Source organism: Vombatus ursinus, unplaced genomic scaffold (assembly GCF_900497805.2).
Source record: "Vombatus ursinus unplaced genomic scaffold, bare-nosed wombat genome assembly UNPS02004281.1, whole genome shotgun sequence".
Taxonomy (NCBI): Eukaryota; Metazoa; Chordata; class Mammalia; order Diprotodontia; family Vombatidae; genus Vombatus; species Vombatus ursinus.
In genome coordinates, this window is record NW_020944059.1 from 15,551 (window position 1) to 21,787 (window position 6,237).

The following is a 6,237-nucleotide window of genomic DNA, read 5'->3' on the forward strand; positions in this document are numbered from 1 at the left end:
CCTCCTTTGCTCTCTGGAATATTATATTCCATGCCCTGCGGGCCCTTAATGTAGAAGCAGCTAAATCTTGTGTTATCCTGATTGTGTTTCCACAATACTTGAATTATTTCTTTCTGGATTCTTGTAATATTCTCTCCTAGTAGGGGATAGGAGAGGGTGGGGGGGGAATCCCTGGATGGTCTCCATGTGGGGGGTGGCCCTCTGTTGGACACATCTGGACCACCGCATAAGTATGGGGATGCCCTGAACATGCCAAAAGGCCTAGAGTACCTTCTGATGGAATTATGTTCCATTAGGATGGGAAAAGAAGGGAGACAAGTAGTGGCAGATATGAGAAGGCCTCTTTTTCACAGCAATGAAGAAAAAGCCACTAGCAAATTCCCAGACTCATGGGCTGAGAATAGAAAGATGCTGGAGGAATTCCACTTAGAAGAAACATGCAGAAAACACTAGTTTTGCAATTAGCCAGGTGGAAGGGAGTGAAGCATGTAGACAGGAAAGTGATAAGGCATGTAATTGTGAGAGATTCTCTTTCTCTTTCTCTCTCTATCCCTGTCTGACTGAAGCAGCCTGGGTGGGTGAACAGAAGAGAGAGAAAGAGAAAAATATACTCAGTGAGGTGAAGGTTATTTGAGTAGAATCAGAATTTAACTGGGGTAAGTTAAATCTTAATACCAGCTTTCCACTTTTACAATCTCTGGCAGTGGATTGGCTGGAAATGGTGGAACCCATGATAAGAAATGATTGGAATAAGTAGCAGTTGAACTTGGCTGGCTAAGGATTTGCAAGTTTGTCTATATATACATATATACATATATATACATACATATATATACATACATACATATATATATATAATAGAAATGATTTCTAATGATTTGTTTTTTACACCAGGACAAATTTAAATGTGAGACAAAAAGAAAACAAGTGGAAGATGTTAAGTGAAATCCCTGAAATAACTCATCCTTTCTGAATGATATGGGAATAATTAGGCAAAAATAAAAAAAAAGTTTGTGAAACAAAGATATGAATTTATTAATTTGTGGGGTGGAAATCAGAAACACCTTCAGTTTGTTTTGGGGAAGAAAATTTCAGTGCAATCAATTTTCTTAAAGTGATGTAAAGGGATGTTTTCTGCTCAGTAATGTTTTTGGGTTTTTTTGTGTTACAGTAATGGAAAAGTCAATTTCATTCGTTTATTACTAACATGGTACAAAGACATTTATTATAAACTACTTATTGATAGGCACTGTTTTGGAATTAATTATTCAAGCATCCTCGCAAGTCTTTAATTTTAAATGGAGTAATGTCAGCTTCTTATAGGTAAATTCATTTATGTAACTATTGAACTCAGGGTGGAAAGCTTCTACCTGCAAGAATGTTGTTACTTATATTTTCATGTATACGACTGAATCCTCAATAGCATCTGATCCTTCTAAAGGAATTGGAATCAGAGTGGAAACTTTTGAGACAGTAACAAGATCAGACAATCCTGTATGTCAAATGTAAATGATTCTAATGGGGCATGTAAAAACCTAAATTTTCTGAAGCTTCAAGCAAACTCTGGGTTCTTACTTTGATGCTCCTTTGTTAAGACCAGAACTCTAAGGTTATACTTGGTTTTTACAATATGAACTAGTTAGTAGGGAAGTAAAATTTGAGAGGCCATATTAACTTGTATTGAGATCTGTTTTGTAAAAGATTTTAGCAGGAACTTCTAAGGAGTCTCCACAAGTAACTTCGTACAAGAAAAACGATTCTACTGAAGGGTTGCCCCTGAGGACAAGACATTTTCTTTTTTTTAAATTTTTTTTTTAATTTTTAGGCAATTGGGATTAAGTGACTTGCCCAGGGTCACACAGCTAGTAAGTGTGTCAAGTGTTTGGTCTGAGGCCGGATTTGAACTCAGGTCCTCCCATCTCAAAGGCTGGTGGTCTACCCACTGCGCCACCTAGCTGCCCCTGGACAAGATATTTTCCAGATTGCCCCAAGAAAAGATGTTCCAGAGAGCAGACAACTACATGGATCTGGATTCCATCTGGATTCCAAGATGAAATTTGTTAATTAAATGGACGTTGCAGGTGGGTTGATGATCATCATTGTGATGCCTCCCCTTGAGAAAAAGAGGGAAATTGAGAAAAATCAAATTGTTCTGATCCCATTTTGTAATTGATTCTATTTTGTGCCACCTCCAGTATGTTGTAAAAGTTTATTTTTCTCTGAACCTAGTTCAGAAACTCAGCTAGCCTGTACTAAGTTCAGAAATTCAGCTCTTCCATTAATCCCCAAATGTCATTGGCTCTTCCTTCACCTCCCCAGTGGTGGGATGGAAGAAAATTGTAACAATTGTGGTAATTTTCTCCTCAGTCCTCTTGTTTTACTATTTCTGCTTATATTGCTTGTACGATTTATGCTTACAAATGGGACCATCCTGACTGTACCCAAAAAGGTCCTAAACACCCTAGTATAGAGCTGTCTCAGGGACTTTGTGGAAGATATTCATAAAGAATGAACAGACGGCTTTTCAGGGGTGGATTATAGGGTCCTGATTGGGGAAAAGTCATAAAATACAATAATATGAGAAAAGCCATAAAAACTTGAACTCTGTAAAAGTTGGAAGCCCAAACATGGTGACCTGTTAAAAAAAATTATAACTGAGATACTGAATCATATCTTAGAGCCATAACTTAAAATACTATGACCGATGAAGCCATAATGAGAATATCGTGACTCATATGTGATCGGTACATGAGCAATACACAAACTTATGTTTGGACATAATATTGGCTTAATGCCCAAGCCATTACTAAGCAGAAAACCAAAAATATCCACCAATCAGAAGTGAAAAAGAAATTGAACAAGTCATCAATGAACTCCCGAAGAAAAAATCCCTAGGCTGAAATGGCTTTACAGCTGAATATTACCCAACATTTAAAGAACAATTAATTCCAATACTATATAAATTATTTGGGAAAATAGGGAAAGGAAGACATCTGCCAATTTCCTTTTATGACACAAATATGGTGTTGATATCTAAACCAGGAAGAGCCAAGACAGAGAAAGAAAACCCATTTCCCAAATGAATACTGATGCAAAAATTTCGAATAAAGTACTAGCAAGGAGATTAGAGCAATATATCACTAGGATTTTATACTATGACCAAGTAGGATTTAGAACAGGAATTCAGGGATGGTTTAATATTAGGAAAAGTATCAGCATAAGTGACCATACAAATAATAAAATCGACAGAAATCATATGGTTATCTCAAGAGAGGCAGAAAAAGTTTTTGACAAAATACCGCACCCATTACTAGGAAAAACACTAGAGACCATAGGAGTAAATGGAGCTTCCTTTGAAATAATAAGCAGCATCTCTCTAAAAACCGTCAACAAACATTTTCTATAATGGGGATAAGCTAATAGCTTCCCCAGTGATATCAGGGTTGAAACAAGGATACCCATTATCACCACTACTATTCAGTATTGTACTAGAAATATTAGCTCTAGCAACAAGAGAAAAAAAGAAATTGAAGGAATTAAAACAAGCAATGAGAGAACAAAACCATCACTCTTTGAAGATCATATGATGGTATACTTAGAGAATCCAAAGATTCAGCTAAAAAGCTAGTTGAAATCATTAACAAGCTTAGCACAGTTGCAGGATATGAACTAAACCAACGTAAATCATCAGCATTTCTATATGTTACCAACAAAGCCCAGCAGCAAGAGATAGAAAGAGAAATTCAATTGAAAATAGTTGGGAGTCTACCTGCCAAGATAAACCCAGGAATTATATGAACACAATTACAAAACACTTTTCACACAAAGTCAGATGTAAACAATGGGAAAATTATTGGTTTCTCATGGGTAGGCTGAGCTAATATAATAAAGATAACAATTGTACCCAAATTAATTTTCTTATTCAGGCCACACCAATCAAACTACCAAAAAATTATTTCCTACAGCCAGAAAAAATCATAACAAAATTAATTTGGAAGAACAAAAGGTCAAGAATGTAAAGGGAATAAATGAAAACAAATGTGAAGGAAATTGGCCTAGCTGTATCAAAACTAAAAATATAATATAAAGAGGTACTGGCTAAGAAATAGATTGGTGGATCATTAGAACAGATTAGGTATACAAGACACAGTAGAAAATGACTATAGTAATCTACTGGTAAAGCCAAAGACTGCAGCTTTGTGGATAAAAACTCACTATTTGCCAAAAAGTGCTGGGAAAATTTAAAAAGGGTATGGCAGAAATTAAGTATACAAAGATAAGGTCAAAATGGGTAGATGATTCAGACCTAAAGGATGATATCATAAGCAAATTAGGAGAGTAAGGAATGGTTTACCCGTCAGATTTATGGAGAAGAGAAGAATTTATGACCAAAGGAGAGAGAGAGAGAGAGAGAGCATTAGTAAGTGAAAATGGATAATTTTGTTTATCTCAAATTAAAATGGTTTTGCAGAAACAAAACCCATGCAATCAAGATGAAAAAGAAAGCAGAAAGCTGGAAAACAATTTTTACAGTCAGTGTTTCTGATAAAGTCCTCATTTCTAAAATGTACAGAATTCAAAAATTTAAGAACAAATGTCAAAATTGTTTTTACATGTAATTGGGGAAAATATATAATACTAAGTTAATAAGTAGACCATTCTGCAGACCCTTTACTTAATATGAATTTGCCCATCAATGTAGAAAAGGGCAGGGGAGAGGCAGGAAGGAGCTGTGCCCTCATGGAGGAGGGGCTGGCATGTGATTCAAGGACATGGACGGAAGGGTGATGGGCACAGAGAAGGAAGTGCAGGAGGAGGAACACATGGCTGGTGGGGCCAGCCACTTGAAGGCCTGGCTAGAACTGAAAGGAAGAACATGCTGGCAGGCAGACACTTGGCAGCAGGACAGGGAAACATTCAGGAGAGGCCAGACACTTGGAACCCCAACACGGAGGGACAAAATACCAAAAAGCAGGAACCAAACTCTCGGGCGGGTGAGCAGACTGAAACCAAGGTCTCCTCTCTCAGCACTGGAGGTCTCAGGCCAAGCCCTGATCCAGCAGTGGTGGTGGCTGGCTCTCTGCAGGTGTTATGCTTTCATTTGGAGGACTTTTTAAAGACTTTTTGGGAGGTTGGGGGTAGGAGGTGACAGAGCGCCAAGCCGAGGGACAGGAGCAGAAAGAGATCCCATTACTCTATGGTAAAGATGACATGGGTGGTTTTCTGGGAATGCAGATTTCTTATAGAATTCCTTACATAAAGTCCAATTTGCATAATGTGAATTTACATAAAGCAACATCTGTCTGCACTCCTTTCTATTCCCATTCAGTTTTCTCCAGAGGACTTTCACATCTAAGTTCTCTAAGATTCTCTTCTGCTTTCTAATCCATTTTGCTACCTGCCTCCATTTGATTGAGTTCATCCCATTCGCACAGTTATGATTAGTAACTATGCATTTCCCTCCATCCTATTTTCTTTTGTTTCTCCTTCTCGCTCTCTTTTTATTCTGTCCTTCCTCTAATGTCTGTTTTGCATATGGACACTGCCTTCTTTTATCTGTCCACCCTTTTGTCATGACTTTTTCTTTCTCTTAATCCCTTCTCCTACTTACCTGTAGGGTAAATAGATTTTTATGACCAATTGAGTAAATATATATTTTCCTTTTCTGGACTCATTTAGATGGGAGTGAGGTCCAAGCTTTGGCTGCCCACCAGGCCCCACCCCCTGGCATTTTTGCTCTGATGTAAAAGCTTTTCCTTGCATGCCTATTTTATGTGAGATCATTTCCCCCATTCTTTCTCTCTCTTCTACCTTCTCCCAGGGCATCCATATTTCTCCCCTATCCATTTGTTTTTCATTATCCCCACCTAATTGGCTCACTCCCATACCCTCTTTCTAGGAAGAATCCTTCTACCTACTTGAATAATGACAAAATTTGTAGAAAATACGCATATCATCTTCCCTTATAGAAAAGTACACAGGTGAACCTTATTGAGTCGCTTGTGATTTTTTTCATATTTACCTTTGCTGCTTCTTTTAAGTCTTATATTTGAACATTATATTTTCTCTTCAGCTCTGGTCTTTTCATCACGGAGCAAGCCTGTAGTAAGCAGAATGTTATCAGAGCGTTTATCTTCAGTCCTGAATGTCTTGTCTGCTGAGTATTCTGAGGCTAGATGTGCTTCCACAGAGAGTAAGCCTGTAGTAAGTAGAATGTTCTCAGAGAGTGTGTCTTCA